At 45.1% G+C, this 16,634-nt stretch overlaps 1 protein-coding gene across 2 annotated transcripts in view; it reads right to left on the reverse strand.

Annotated features, from left to right (window-relative positions):
• The window catches only part of UBE2L3 (ubiquitin conjugating enzyme E2 L3), a 42,979-nt gene that overhangs the window by 17,582 nt on the left and 8,763 nt on the right, over nucleotides 1-16,634 (reverse strand). Inside the window, exon 1 of one of the 2 annotated variants that reach the window (XM_081113660.1) lies at nucleotides 3,156-3,256. The exons of the other annotated variant lie outside the window; for it this stretch is intronic. The gene's annotated coding sequence lies outside the window, so the exon portion shown is untranslated. Of the gene's footprint in view, nucleotides 1-3,155; nucleotides 3,257-16,634 lie in introns of those variants that run through there. 2 annotated transcript variants of the gene reach the window in all.

The following is a 16,634-nucleotide window of genomic DNA, read 5'->3' on the forward strand; positions in this document are numbered from 1 at the left end:
GGGTAAGTGACCGTGCTCCTACGAAAGCACTGCCTCCTCTCTGGGCTGTCACCACACAACAGGGGCACAAGAAAGGTACTACAGACCTGATTTCTAAACGAGATTTATTAAGCACTGACTATGTGTCAGACGGCGAGGACATAAAGGTGAATAAAGTGGGACCAGGAGAACACACATACCCACAAAGTTTTCTACCCAACGCTGTAAGTGCGATTTCGGGGCTCCACCTCAGCATGGGCACACAGCGAAGAGAACAACTATCCAGTCTGGGATGGGAGGGGGACAGAAAACCTTCACTGAGCCTCGGTTTCCTCAGCTGCAAAACAGGGATAGCAAGACCCAGAGCTGTAGACAATGAAGGGGAAACCACGTTGTAAGCAACAGAACCCCTGGCAAATATCAGGGATTATTATTATACAGTCACCGCAGCCAACACCATCTCATCCGGAAAGAATGACCACCCTGACTACTTCAAGGCCCTGCCTGACATGTGTTTGGTCTAGAATTGTCTATCAACTGTGCACCAACCAGACATTTCCCGCTGTTTTCCCAATAACTCAAGTGAACATCCAGTAGGTGTTATAGCCCAGCGTCCTCCATTCTCAGATACCTGGAGTGATGTGTTGCCCCCCAACTCCCCAATCCGGCCACTCATCCATGGCACAACAGCCTCCTCTACATCTTTTGGGTGTCTTCCCTTCTGCAACCCCGGAGCACCACCCAGCTGAGCCCGCCTCCTCTGCTGCACTGGAAGGACAGCCTACTCACTGGTCTGGCTTCCTCCTTGGTGGTCCAACCTGTGAACCCCACCAGACCTGGAAGGAACCTCCTTGTTTTGGTGCTCTGGCTCACAATGGCATGGAGGCTCTGAGTCCCCACATCAAAACCAAAAGGTACCTATACCCCCTATTCCGATCACACAGCTGACAGTTTACAAGGCACCCTAAGGACACAATTCCCAAAGAAGGGCAACTGAGCCAGTGCTACAGGTTCTAGGTTGGAGGATGTGCGATGCCTGGCATGGAGTGGGCTGAGAAAGACAGCATGTCGAATGAACATGCAAGAGACAGGGGGCCACAGTGGCACCTCAGGGCAGATGACAAGCCCAAATTTCTTCCCACAGGGTCCTGCTGCTTGTTCAACCTTAGCTACCCACTACAACTGTCTAGGTCTGGGCCCCAGCCTGGAAAATTCTGGTCCAGCAAGTGTAGGGTGGTGAAGTTTGAAACGGATTTTAAATAAGCTATAGTGGACAAGAGCCACTGCCACTGAGAGACTGAATTCCATGTCTAAGCAATGTGCAGCTTCAGTGAGGGAAGATGCTAGCGGCAACGGCTGTGACCCCTGCAGTAGAGGAAGGGGTGGCCTGGACCCTTTTCTTGAGCCTGCAGGAGGGAAAGCATGGAACCTGACAGACCACTTGCTAACTAGTCCTCCTACTAATGCCTGGGACTCATCAGAAATGCTCACCTGGGAATTATGCAGTCTGGGCAGATTAAGGAAGGGGAAAAGATTGCACACCCACACGACCACCTTGGCCCACTCCTCTCCAAACAGAACGTAAGCTCTGTGAGGACAGGTGTGAGGACAGGAATCAGGAAACCTCAGAAGCCCCAACACTTCAGGATAGTGAATAGATGGGAAGCTGGGGCTTGGGGAAGAAAAGGGGGCTCTGGAATGGGAAGGGATCTCTATGTATTTTGATTTTCTGGTACTTGGCTCAAGATATTAGAGTTAAGATGCATGGCCAGAGACAAAAGATATCATGTCCTTAAGGGCCGAGTCCTACTCAGCTATCAAAAATGTAGACAGGAAAAAATTTCAGATAGAACTTCAAAATTAGACAATCAAAACCGAAGAAACAACAGGAGAATATATTCAATATCCATGGGACAAAATACATTTTAAAATATGAAACTATATTTTATGACTTCAGAAATCCATATACTAACAACATGAAGTATGGATGATAAATATAAGAATGTAAATTTCAAAAGAATTACAAAAATATGCCAAGATGGGGGTCAACTGCAATACAGCAGTGAAAAACTGAATCTTATATAAAAAAAGGGAAAAAAACAACAAAAGAAAAATTGCATCTTGTTCAAGAGAAAGGGAGGAACAAGAGAGCACTGTGCATAGGGGTGAGGAAAAGCACCCACTGGTGCTTTGATAGCAAGAGATATATGAACAAAGACTAAAGTCATACTGTGGGAGGAGGAGGCCACACACCTCCTGGCCAACGAAAAGGCAGCCCCAATGGTGGCAGGGCTGGGAGGCTCAGGGAATCCAAAGCGCAACTACCAGAAATACATTCAACTTACCTTGCTCTCAAGTTAACCTCACCAAGACGGAAGAGGCAACATCCTTTGCATAATTCTAACCAACAAGGAAGTACTAATTATAAGACAGAAGTGAAAGAAACCAAGACAAACAAACAAGCAAGTCCGTCCCTAATCTCCAGGGGACACTAGGCAGCCCCCTAGGACAGTGTTTCTCAACAGGGTGGTGCCAGCATCCAGCAGAACTCAGCACTTGAGCATCCCAGCCCCGCCCATTAGATGCCAGACATTGTGATACCACCCCACCCTGATTTCCCAATGTCCTGAAGAGTCCAGTTGCTGAGAACCATTGGCACTACCAGGGGCCAGGTTGCTAAAAGTCCTGCATTGCACAAGATGATCGTGCAGACAAGAACTATTCAACCCAAAATGCCAATAACACCTCCACTGAGGAGAACAACTTAGAGAAGATGGATTCAAGTCATTCAGAGAAAAGATAGATTCATCTGAAGGTATGAAACTCGAAAAGGCAAGATGACTCAAGAGTACTGACAGACCCTCAAGCAAAGCTGCACCCCTGTACTGAGAATGAGCCTGAGAATGAAGAACTGGGGAAGGAATGTAATGAAACCAATGCAAACTCAGAGTTCAAATTTCAAATGATAGATGAAAGGACCCAACAAAGAAAAAGTGTGAGAGAGGGCACTCCAGAAGAACAAAGTCAGGAAAGCTATAGCCAAGAATGACAGAAACTTTACAAAATATGCCCCACAAAGGTTTGTTTCAGTTCTGCTCAGAGCAAGAGGCAGTCCCGTCAGCTGCTTGGGGCTGACAAACCAAGAGCTCAAAGGAAAGCAGAACCAGGCAACTCACACGTTCCTTCTCCCCGTGGGGGTAAGCAGGCTGCCCAGCCAGGTTAAGTGATGAGGAAGAGCAATGCTTCTCACAATGAGGTCCATCTCTGAGCCCACATGTGTGTATTGCAGGACGTGAAAAAGAGCCCGGGTGTGCTTATCAGCTCTTCAAAGGGGGAAAAGCTCATTCCCCACAAACTGCAGCTCAGAGAGCTTGATGCTCACTCCAGGTCAAAGTGTGGCATGCAGCAGAGAAGAGCCACTGCCTAACAGCTCTGCAGGAACCAACAGGGAGGTGGCCTTGGCCCCAGCAGGAGTGCACTGCTCCAAGTCCTGCACAAAAGGCTCAGCTCAAACAGTGAGAGACAGGGTACAGTTGTACACAGTAAGCACTCTGTCACACAACTCAAATGTGTGCAACGAAGTTCGGGCAAAGTATCGTTTGTGGCTGCGGTCCTCTTTAAGAAATCCAGACAGAGGAAAAATCAGCTGTGCAAGTCAGGGCTGCTTCAGATGTCTTATCACTACTCTGGACCAGCAGGTCTCAAGGTAGGGGGTGATTGTAGTTTTCAAAAGCATATTCCTTATCATCCTGTAATTTTCATTTGCAAAGTAGGCAAAGGTGCTCTGTGCCCCAAGAGAACTACAGGAAGTAAAGCTGAATGCCATCTTCTTGGCTGTTGAGGCTGGACTGAGAGAGAAGCGCTGCTCTGTAGAAGCCTGCAGGTAAGAGCATGGGTGGCCCAGCAGGCAACAGCAGAGGGTAACAGCTTCATAGAAGAGAAGCTCTGAGATGGGCCTTGAATGATGGGAGAAGCCAAACTTCTAGAGAGAAGAGAACAGGCATTTGTGTGTGGGAAATGTACTCAAAAACATTAGAAATCACAGGGGAAAGTTTTAGGGAAGTTTTAGAGTTTGGCTAGAGTATTAACATTGGGGACTTCTCCAGGGTATGTGCCCAAGCCCCTTGGGAAGTTATTCAACACCCATGGAGAGGTGGGGGTGGGTCAGGGGCAGAGGGGGTAGAGAAGGAGGGAAAAGAAAGATGGACTCGTGCCCAGGCCCCCTATAGATCTGTAGAATCAGAACCTCCTGAGTTCAGCTGAGCACTTGTGCCTGGGGATCCTCAGGTGACAATGATATGCGCCCTGCTTAAGAACCACCGCACTCATCCAACTGGAGCCTTCTAGCAAGGAAGACACTGAGTGCCATTTCCAGTTAGAAATAAGCTTCTAAAAGAGCTAACATCGCCCCAGCTGGTTTTTCTCAGTGGATACAATGTTGGCCTGTGGATTCTGGCCAAGGGCACATGTCGGGGTTGTGGGCTTCATCCCCAGTAGGGGGCATGCAGGAAGTAGCCGATCAATGGTTCTCTCTCATCATTGATGTTTCTATCTCTCTCCCCATCTCTCTTCCTCTCTGAAATCAATAAAAATATACTTAAATACACACATACGTACAAGAATTAACATCTATCAGGGCCAGGTGCATGGAAACTATGTAAGTTCTGAAGTTGTTTTATTTTTTAAAGTGAATGCTGCCCTGGCCATTGTGTGGTTCAATTGGTTGGGTGTTGTCCCATGTACCAAAAGGCTGCTGGTTTGATTACTGGTCAGGGCACAGGCCCGAGTTGTGGGCTCAATCCCAGGTGGGAGGTGTGCAGGAGGCAGCCAATCAATGTCTCCTTCTCACATTAATGTTTCTTTCTCTCTCTAATAAAAAATCAATAAGAACAACTTTAAGGAGTGAATGCTGATTGCAGCTTACAGGGCTTATTTTACTGTTCTCTATTCTGAAGATTCCTGTAGGTAATAGGATCAGAATATCCCAATCTCCAACCATGCTCTTCAACATTTATTTTACATATTATACATAGAAACACTATTTGATCTGGCAGACGGTTGCTTCAACAGCTGCCAAATAATCAGTGGACTAGAAAGAGCAGAAGCTTCTGGGTCAGGCAGGGCTGGCCTCAACCCTACCAGCCCCACCCTCCACACCAACCTGAAGCTCCAAAAAGTCTACCATCTTACCTGAAAAAAATGTAAGAAACCTACTTCACAGGGCCCTAATGAAAATTACAAAAAATGTTATATGGTGCTTAGCACAACACCTCTGTAAGTACTCAATTAATGGTAGTTTTACTCCCTCCCAAAATTGTATCACCATATTTCTTAAAATAATAAAGTTTTACCCTAGCTGGTTTGGCTCAGTGAATATAGCACTGGACTGCAACTGGAAGGTCCCGGATTCGATTCCAGTCAAGGGCACATATCTCAGTTACAGGCTGGATCCCTGGCCCTGGTAGGGGTACGCTGGGGAAGGCAACCAATCGATGTGTCTCTCACATTGATGTTTCTTTCTCTCTGTCTCTTTCCCTTCCTTCCAACCTCTCTAAAAAATCAATGGGAAAAGACTAAGGACACAGACAATAGGGTGGTGAAGGCAGGGGTGGGTGGGTCGGTGGGGGCGGGGGAATGGTGCTAAAAGAGGTCAATGGGGGGGGAAGACAAATGTAATACTTTCAACATTAAAGTTTTTTTTTAAAATCAATGGGAGTCCTAGCTGGTTTGGCTCAATGGATAGAGCATTGGCCTGCGTACTGAAGGGTCCCGGGTTTAGGGTACATGCCAGGGTTGCAGGCTCGAGCCCCAGTAGGGGGCATGAAGGAGGAAGCCAATCAATGATTCTCTCTCATCATTGATGTTTCTCTCTTTCCCTCGCCCTTCATCTATGAAATCAACAAATATATATATTTTTTAAATCAATGGGAAAAGAAAATATCCTTGGGTGAGGATTAACAAAACAACCAAAAAAATCGGTCTATGACCAGAACTCATGGGGTCTTAAATTAGATATAAATTTTTAGGTGGTAGCACAAAGCTTTCAGAAATGCCCTTATCGATTATATCTCAATTTTAAAATAAACAAACAAAAAGGCAGGGGCTTGCTAACAGCACATCACCACAATTGCCTCTGGAGGGGATCAGCTTAGGGTGTCATCACCTTCAAAATCCTAACAAAGAACAAGAATGGAGTGATGCTAGGGAAGGTGCATGCCTTTGGTGCAAGAAGCATGCACCAAATGCAGCCACATGAAAAGCAGCAGCAAGACACTGAGAAAGGGTAAGAAGAAGTGGTTGGTTATAACAACACCCTGCAATGTTTATAGCTCATAGGATATGACTGAAAGTTCACAACATCCGAGATAGCAAATCAGACATATTGGCTTCATTTTATAGATTAGATAAAGACAAGGCCCAAGTTACAGACCTTGTACAGGGCAGGGCCAGACTAGAGCCAGAGCCAGAAATCATTCCCTTCATAATATCAGCTACACAAAGCAGTCAGGGTGGTGAACACTTACACTGGCAATAGGCAGTGTAGAGGCTCCTATTTTTGGAGTAGGATCCTGGGAGGGCTTAGCTTGCTCTGGAATAGCACTTTCCACGATTTATAATGACAAAAGCATGAACGTATGCAGTATTTACACCAGCCCTTCACAACTAATCATTAAATGTTTATGTTGTGCAAGGAACGTTTCTAGGCTCCTCCTGGCCAGGCAAAATGAAACCTGGCAGATGGAGCCGGGTGTCTGAGAGAAAATAACACAAATCTGCCTTAAATCTAAGTACAGGATCCCTCTCAAAATACCAGTTACACAATTGGTAGGAGATTTAGTAATATGCAAGACCTACTCCTTGTTTTTATGAGACAGTAGAAAAGTAACTAATTTTGACAGAAATGCACTTTCCAAGACTGCACAAAGCAACCAGTGGCAATGACAATAAATCATTACTTCAATGTAATTAAATACTGTAAATCTAAACATAAGGCTTCAGAGCCCCAAACACAATTCTCTTATTTCAATTAATACTCAGCAAAGGGAGGGAGGCCCACACCAACACATTACCCCTTCCATGGGGCAGCAGGATGTTAGCTATCTTACACTTACTTATTATTACAACTAAAACACTTAGCTATTCTCATAACTCTATGAAGATTCTATTATCCCTTTTGGGAAATCAGAACTCTGAGGCTCAAGGTGAAGACACAAACGAGCCCAGCCAGCATGGCTCAGAGGTTGAGCATCAACCTATGAACCAGGAGGTCTTGAGTTCGATTCCCGGTCAGGGCACATGCCTGGGTTGCAGGCTCAGTCCCCAGTGTGGTGCGACCAGAAGGCAGCCAATCGATGATTCTCTCTCATCACTGATGTTTCTATCTCTCCCTCTCTGAAACCAATAAAAATATATTTTTTAAAAAAGTTACAAACGAGTACAAGGCATAAATCAAGATCTGACCTCAGGTCCCTGTTATCTGGCCACAGCACACTACTCCAGGGAAGTGGGCCACTTGTCAAGAAGTCATTCTAGCCCTAACCGGTTTGGCTCAGTGGACAGAGCGTCAGCCTGCAGACCAAAGGGTCCCAGGTTCAATTTCAGTCAAGGGCATGTACCTTGGTTGCAGGCTTCTCCCCAGCTCAGGTCCTGGTTGGGGCTCGTGCAGGAGGCAACCAATTGATGTGTTTCGCTCACATCCATGTTTCTCTCTGTCTTTCCCTCTCTCTCTCTCTAAAAATCAATCTCTTCTACTCTCCCTAAAAATCAATGGAAAAAATATCCTCGGGTGAGGGTTACAAAAAAAGAAAAAAAGATGCCCTGATCGGTTTGGCTCAGTGGATAGAGCGTCGGCTTGCAGACTGAAGGGTCCCAGGTTCGATTCCGGTCGGGGGCATGTACCTTGGTTGCGGGCACGTCCCCAGTGGGGGATGTGCGGGAGGCAGCTGATCGATGTTTCTGGCTCTCTATCCCTCTCCTTTCCTCTCTGTAAAAAATCAATAAAATATATTTAAAAGAAAAAAAAAGAAAAAGAAAAAAAGAAGAAGTAATCCTAAGAAGACATGACTGAAAAGGACTCTCAGCACAGGCTTGAAGGCATGCACTACCCACACACCTCTGGACAAGCGCGGCTCAAGCCCCCGCTGAGCAAGCTCTCATGCCAGCTCCAGTCAGCTTCCAGCCAGCAGCCTCACTCCTGGAATGTATTTGTCTCCATCTGAACATGGGTGTGCCTGGCATTCTTGACCTACATCATACACTCGAGTCCAGCACCCTCACCAGACTGAGAGCTCTTCCAGGGCTGGGACACAACCTCTTCAAGTCTGTCCACACTAGAGCCAATGACACAGAGCCTCCAATAGGACAAGTGAGAATGGCGACTGCTTGTGTAAACCATGTGATGGATCCTTCTGTAAGTTTAGTTGTGCTGATTTTTCTTAACAACAGGTACACTAGTATGAAGCAGACATTTACAAACCATCTCAGAAAGGGCTCAGAGGCTGTTCAACTTCTGAGTTATATACAACCTCTCCCCCACCCCATGACAGTCAGGTAGCATCCCCTCTTAGAAAGACAGAGAGTAGCACCATGAGCACTGGCTTTAACATTAGTGACTTTGATGGCAAATGTACCTCCTGGGCTGGGACTTGTCAAAACAGTATTTCACTTCTCTGCTGAACTATGCTAGTAAGAAGTACAAGCAAAGTCTGACAAGATAGCCCAGCCTGTTTGGCTCAGCAGTTGAACATAGACCCATGAATCAAGAGGTCACTGGTCAGGGCACTTGCCCAGGCTGTGGGCTCAATCCCCAGTAGGGGGCATGTAGGAGGCAGCCAATTGATGTTTCTCTCTCATTAATGTTTCTATCTCTCCCCTCCCTTTCCTCTCTCACTAAAATCAATAAAAATTTATATGTTTTTAAAATCTGACAAGATAATGAAGCACAGAAAACTATAATCAACACAGACCTGGAACTGTTAAAATAGAACAAAACCCAAACCACCACCTTATCCAAAATGAATCCGACACTCCACCCTGTCCCTCCTTAAAAACCAAAGCAGCCATGTGAAAAGCAGGAGTAAGATCCTGAGAGCAGGAAGAGCTGGGCAGTCAGTGAGTGCACCTGTGGATGGCACCTTATAAGCCTCAGCCTCCTGTCTGTAGGGGCCTCTAGAAGCTCTGGAATTCTAGAAAGACTATGGAGTGGCAAGAGGAGGAATGGAATATCAGAAGCAACATTTCACCTTTTCTGCTTCAAGGCTAAAGAAAAGACAAAACTATTATTTCTGGAACTGCAACTACTCATTCAAGAGTTGCCTTCAGCCAAACCGGTTTGGCTCAGTGGATAGAGCGTCAGCCTGCGGACTGAAGGGTCCCAGGTTCGATTCCGGTCAAGGGCATGTACCTTGGTTGCGGGCACATCCCCAGTGGGGGGCGTACAGGAGGTGGCTGATAGATCTTTCTCATCGACGTTTCTCTCTATCCCTCTCCCTTCTTCTCTGTAGAAAATTAATAAAAGATATATTAAAAAAAAAAAAAAGAGTTGCCTTCAGCCCTGGCTGGTTTGACTCAGTGGATAGAGCGTCAGCCTGCAGACTGAGGGGTCCCAGGTTCGATTCCAGTCAAGGGCACATGCCTGGGTTGTGGGCTTGATCTCCAGTAGGGGGCATGCGGGAGACAGTCAATCAGTGATTCTTTCTCATCACTGATGTTCCTATCTCTCTCTCCCTCTCCCTTCCTCTCTGAAATCAATAAAAATAAATTTTTTTTTTAAAAGAAGAGTTGCCTTCAAACCCCCCTCCCATGTCAGCACCTTTTGCTGCCTTCCATAGCACCTGGGCTCACCTTTGGACACAGCAATTGTCACTACACTGTATGTACATTCAGAACAGGAAGAACAAATACACAGGGAGTTTCCGAGATACTGGGAAGACAAATTTTGAATTCCAGAGCCTTTTGATTTTGTTGGAAAAAGTAAACGTCTTAAAAACAGACATTCGCCGAAACCGGTTTGGCTCAGTGGATAGAGCGTCAGCCTGCGGACTGAAAGGTCCCAGGTTCGATTCCAGTCAAGGGCATGTACCTTGGTTGCGGGCACATCCCCAGTGGGAGATGTGCAGGAGGCAGCTGATCGATGTTTCTCTCTCTCATCGATGTTTCTAACTCTCTATCCCTCTCCCTTCCTCTCTGTAAAAAATCAATAAAATATATTTTAAAAAAAACAAACAAACAAAAAAAACAAGACATTCACACAGCTGTCTCAGTAAACTTCTCACCTAAGAACAGGTTTCTTCAAGAGGTAGGAGAGCACTGCAGGTTAAGAGAATGGGCTCTGCCTCGATGGCGAGGTCATGTAGGCCAGCCTGCCCCTACCTGGCCTCAGCACCACTCCTATCATCCCTCCAAACCTCCTCTCTTGCCAGGCTGCTCTTCTCACTGCCCTTGAATATGTCTTCCTCACTCCCAAAAATAATATCTACATGTAACTCGCACTTAGTATGTGTCAAGCATTCCTCTAAACACTGATGCATATTAACTCTAACCTGCACACACAGATGAAGTAACTAATGTGCAGAGAGGTTAAGTAACTTGCCCAGGTTCACTCAGCTAAGACACTGCAGGCCCAGGACTCAAACTCCAGAATCTGAGCTCTTAACCACTAAGCTGTATTCTCCCTCAATAGCTTTGCCCCTAATAAAAGACTCTTCCCCCCCACCCCCCTTTTTAATTGGGAAGAGGATTAAAATTACCTATGCCAGGGGTGGGCAAACTTTTTGACTCGAGGGCCACAATGGGATCTTAAGATGGACCGGAGGGTCGGAACAAAAGCATGGATGGAGTGTTTGTGTTAACTAATATAAATTCAAAGTAAACATCATTACATAAAAGGGTACGGTCTTTTTTTTTTTTAGTTTTATTCATTTCAAACGGGCCGGATGTGGCCCACGGGCCGTAGTTTGCCCATGGCTGATCTATGTCCTCAAGAACAGACATGAGGAGCCTGGCCAGAGGATACACACACAGGCAAAAGCCCTCACAAGTGAGAGGCCTGCCGCTTGTCACAGATGCTGCAGAGGGGATACACCGGATCCCTCAACTGAAAAGCTATGGCTTCTCTGCCACCTGTCCTTAAGCCCATCAACATCTCCCTTCATGATACCCCTGCACGTAGAGGCAGCTCTTCCAGTGGCTGGCTGAAGAACTTAGCCCGGCCAAGGCAGAGGGAGGGACGGCCCCTAGTTCTGGAGGGCCAAGTGTGCTGGGCATGCCAGCCTAGAGTAAAACCAGGCCAGTTCCCCAATGCTTCTGGAGAGCACCTCAGAGGCTTGCCTAACTAAACCCCAAGGAGGGACAGCACAAGGTCAGCAGCCATGTTGGGGGAGAGGTAGAGTGTGACTAGGGTTCCTCAGGGCATCTCTCATCACCATGGCCCACATCCATTCTCAGGAATGAAAGCTATTTTCAACCTCACTGACTGCCAGGCTCCTTTTCTCTTCAATTACCAAAACCCTGCTCATTCTGAAAAGTCAGACTAAGTTCAGACATGTCAGGGGGTCTTTCCCTCCCCCGAAGGCCATTATTCAACGGGCACATGCATCCAGCAGATAGTGGACAGACCAGGATTTCTTTGTTCTGGGTACATGCCCTTCTCCCTTACTGAGCTCAAGGAGGAGGTGTTCCTTGAAGCTGAGTTTTAAAAGACAAGAAGTTACCCTGGTGCAGAGAAGAGACAGGGACACCCTCAAGAGACCCAGGGTGTGTAGAGCGGGATTCCACGGACCAGTGGGAAAAGAAAAGACTGGAAAGACCAGACTTTGAAGAAATATGGTAAAGAATGTGGATTTTTAAATACACAGTCCTGACCTACTCAATTTGGTTCCAATCTCTGAGAGTAGGGCCTGGACATGTGCACTTCTCTTGGATGAACTACTGATTAGGGATCATGTGGGACTGAGAACAGACTGACTGGTGAGGAGTAAAAAGAAACCACTAGGAATCTGATGCAGGTATCCCACCACAAGGGAGTGGCAGTGGGGATGGAGAAAAGACAGGCAGTGAACAGGGATAAAGGCATATATAGTCCAGCAGAATCTGGCAAATAGCTAGATGTGGGAGAAAAGAGGAGCCTGGCTCCCCCAGGTATCTCCCTGGCAACTGAGTAGACAAGTGGATCAATACCTAAGTAAAGCAAGACAAAGTGCAGGGCACAGGATGAGCTTAGATTTAACTGCTTCCAGGTCTATGTGCCATTCAAAGGGAAACTCTCTTTTTTTTTTTTAATTTTTTTATATGTATTTTATTGAGTTTTTACAGAGAGGAAGGGAGAGAGATAGAGAGCCAGAAACATCGATCGGCTGCCTCCTGCACATCTCCCACTGGGGATGTGCCCGCAACCCAGGTACATGCCCTTGACCGGAATCGAACCTGGGACCTTTCAGTCCGCAGGCCGACGCTCCATCCACTGAGCCAAACCGGTTTCGGCCAAAGGGAAACTCTCAAGATGGTGGGATAAAGAGTCTGTGCTCAGAAGGGATGTCTTCATGGTTCTATAAGCTTGACTACTGCAGCAAAGAAAACAAATATTTAAGCATTCAGTGATACTTCTCAAATGGAATGAGAATATTTTCATGTGTGCTGGTAAAAAAAAACTCAAAGTCAACTTTAGAGTTGTAACAAGATCAGAAAAGGTCCAAGCACTAAGACAAATGTTTTTGTTATAGTAAAAACCTTAAGAAAAGGTCCCAAATGTTGCAATAACTGAGTATACTTTCCTATGAAAATGTCCCAATCCTATCTAATAAAGATGGAATATGCAAATTAACCATCACTTTGCAACAAAGATGGCAGCGCCCACAGCCAATAAGGAGGGAATATGCAAATTAACGCGACAAAGATGGCGGTGGCCGGCCTGGAGCGAAGGCAGGAGGTGGCTCCTAGCCCTGGAGCAAAGGCGGGAAGCAGCAGCCAGAGTGAAGGCCTGGGTCCTGGGTGCTGGAGGGAAACCAGTGCTGTCAGCCAGGGGAAGGAAGGCCTATTCTTGCACGAATCTTCGTGCATCGGGCCTCTAGTTATATATACATATATATATTTTTATTGACTTCAGAGAGGAAGGGAGAGGGAGAAAGAGATAGAATCAATGACGAGAGAGAATCATTGATTGGCTGCCTCCTGCACACCCCACACTGGGGATTGAGCCCCGCAACCTGGGCATGTGCCCTGACCTGGAATCGAACCGTGACCTCCTGGCTCATAGGTCGACAACTGAGCCACGCTGGCCGGGCCAATTATATTTTAGTAGAGAAACATTTACAAAGTATATGGTTAAAGGAGGCTGAAATTGTCCCAACTTTCTGGGAAGCTTGAATTCAGGATAAAAAACACAATGCTTTTCTCCATACCCCAAAACCTAGTGGATTCAGGACACTTACACTGGCAAAGCATCATTTGTAAAACTCCCTTCACCTGCTGACATATAAAACACCAATACCAGACACACTCACTGCTCTACTGTGTTAGTTACCCAACCTTATAGAATATAAATACCTCTACTCAAAAGCAAACTAGTTCACCCTGAGAAGGTTGGCTCAGTGTATAGAGCGTCAGCTTGTGGAATGAAGGGTCCTGGATTTGATTCTGGTCAAGGACACATCCCCAGTGGGGGGCGTGCAGGAGGCAGCCGATCAATGGTTCTCTCTCATCTTTGATGTTTCTCTCTCTCTCTCTCTCTCCCTTCTTCTCTGAAATCAATTTAAAAAATAAAATTTAAATTTAAAAAAAAGATAAAAACTTAAAAACACACACACACAACTTGCCCTAGCCCAGCCATGGGCAAACTATAGCCCGCGGGCCGGATCCGGCCCGTTTGAAATGAATAAAACTAAAAGACCGTACCCTTTTATGTAATGATGTTTACTTTGAATTTATATTAGTTCACACAAACACTCCATCCATGCTTTTGTTCCGACCCTCCGGTCCAGCTTAAGAACCCATTGTGGCCCTCGAGTCAAAAAGTTTGCCCACCCCTGCCCTAGCCGATTTGGCTCAGTGGATTGAGGGTTGGCCTGTGGACTGAAGGGTCCCAGGTTCGATTCCAGTTAAGGGCACATGCCCAAGTTGTGGGCTCAATCCCCAGTGGGAGGTGTACAGGAGGCAGCCGATCAATGATTCTCTCATTGATTTTTCTCTCTCTCTCTCCCCCTTCTTCTCTGAAATTAAAATATATATATATGTATTTTTTAAAAAGCAAACTAGTTCATTGCTAAGTACAATTAATTCCAAGGAATTAACTGTTACTCAGTGACTCCTACTCACTCACAAATGATTATGGATTGAAAGTATATCAATATGGAGTCCTGAGTAAACATCATTTAAACCGCATTAAAAGACTGCTACAGCCTGGCCTGTGTGCTCAGTGGCTGAGTATCCACCTATGAACCAGGAGGCCATAGTTCGGTTCCAGGTCAGGGCACATTTCCAGGTGGTGGGCTGGATCCCCGGTGGGGTGTGTGCAAGAAGAAGCCAATCAATGATTATCTCTCATCATTGATGTTTCTATCTATCTCTCCCTCTCCTTTCCTCTCTGAAATCAATAAATTATATTATAGAAGAAAAAAAAGAAGACTGCTACAGCCCAGCTGGTGTGGCTCAGTTGTTGAGAGTCAATTCATGAACCAAGAGATCACTGGTTCAATTCACAGTCAGGGTACATGCACAGATTGTGGGCTCGATCCCCAGTAGGAGGCATGCAGGAGACGGTCGATGTTTCTATTCTTCATCTCTCTCTAAAATAAATAAAAATGTTAAAAACAAAACACTGCCACAAATGTCAAATACTCATCTCAACCGTTACAAAACTAATAAAATGTCACTCCTCTCTTAAATTCACAAATTTTCCCACTGAGAAAGTCCTTCTGGGAAAATGCTCAGCTGGAGGGCCCATAGGGGAGATGTGTGCAATTGAGGGCTGAAGATAAATGAGCGAACAGCAATCAATTTCCTTAGCCACACCTTCGGTTTCACTTTTGCAGCTATTTCCCTCCTGATTGCAGCATTAGTTACAATCTGGTTGTTGCCATCAATGCTGAACTCACTGCCTGCACATTAAAATGTATTTAATGTCTTATTAACATTGTAATTCCTAAAAAGGGTTCTTAAAAAGGCAAAAAAAAAAAAAAAAAAAAAAGGCTAACTCTTTCTGCCAGTGATTTTCAACCTTTTTCATTTCATGACACATATAAAACTAATTACTAAAATTCTGCGGCACAGCAGAAAATACATTTTTTGCCGATCTGACAAAAAAATAGGTATAATTTTTATTTATTCACACCAACAGCTACTGTGGTGTTGGCTGTTGTCAATTTTTTTATTTGACAATCTAAGGGAAAAGAGGTCAGTGTCTCTGACTAAATAATCAGAGAGTACATGCTTTAAATATTCCTGCAGCACACCAGTGTGCCTCTTGTTGAAAAACGCTGCTTTTAGCAAATTTTTTTTAATTAATACTTCATTATACTCACTTTGCCTAAAATAATTTCTCAGCCCCATATATGCAAATCGCTCTACCTTTAATAATTTGCTTTACACTCTCTGCAGACAATAATTGTTACAAAGAAATCTCTGAATCTGAGTGTCCTGGAAAATAGTTTTTGAGGAAATCTAAAGTTTTTAAAGATGTAATCCACTTGATTATGCAACATGTTTACCTTTTACCAGGAAAATCCCTTTTATTTCCACCCATATATTGACCAAACTGCATCAATCCGTCTTTTTTTTTAAACTAACCAAGCTTAAATACTGACTCTCAGAGCCAATGATCAACACTATGAAACCATCATTCCCCCACTGAATTGAAAGAATTTCCATCCATAACTCAAGAAACTGCATACCCCTCCATGCATCCTTGGAATAAGAAAGTATGACAAGAAGCATGGAATTTGGAGCCAAGGAGATTAGCATCTCATCTCTCCCCCCTCAGGTTTGCTACTCCACCTTGAGCAACACTCAACCTATATCTAAGCCTCACAATTTTCTCATTTCTAGAATAAAGATGACAATGCACTAACTTTAAGTGTTACTAAAAAGAAATGAAAGCCAACGAATCTCCCGGTAGTTCATTTTCTCACCTACAAAATGGCACTTAATAGGTACTCAGTCAATGTTACATATTTTTTCTAAGCTCCAATTTGTTTAAACACAAAAAATTTTCAAAAACCATAGTAACTCCCCTCTGAGAACCCCAAATTGGGTCAACTGGGCTAGATTAAGGGATACCATAATGAATTAGGTCAAGATCCCTGCCCTTGAGGAAGTCAGACCCAGTAGGAAAGACAAGTCTAACACAAATCAGATTGTGACAAGTGCTCCAAAAGAAACATAAAGTGCTGCAGTAGCATTTGAGATCTTGCTTCCTGGCAACTGTCACTTTTGGCTCAAATAAACTCATAAAAATTCTTTAAATTAAAAAAAAAAAAAGAGGAAGAAAATGCTGTAGTCACTCAGAGAAGGAAACAATTTGATCTGAAGGAGGACCACACACCCTTCACAGAAGAGCTGTCACTGGAGTTGAACCTGGGACTAACCTGGAAGGGAGGAGAGGCGAAGGAAGGTAGCCTTTCTCAGGTAGAGCAAACAGGTGTGCAAAGGGAGACCACATAACA

This window comes from Myotis nattereri (genome assembly GCF_964212035.1).
Source record: "Myotis nattereri genome assembly, chromosome: 19".
NCBI classification, from domain to species: domain Eukaryota; kingdom Metazoa; phylum Chordata; class Mammalia; order Chiroptera; family Vespertilionidae; genus Myotis; species Myotis nattereri.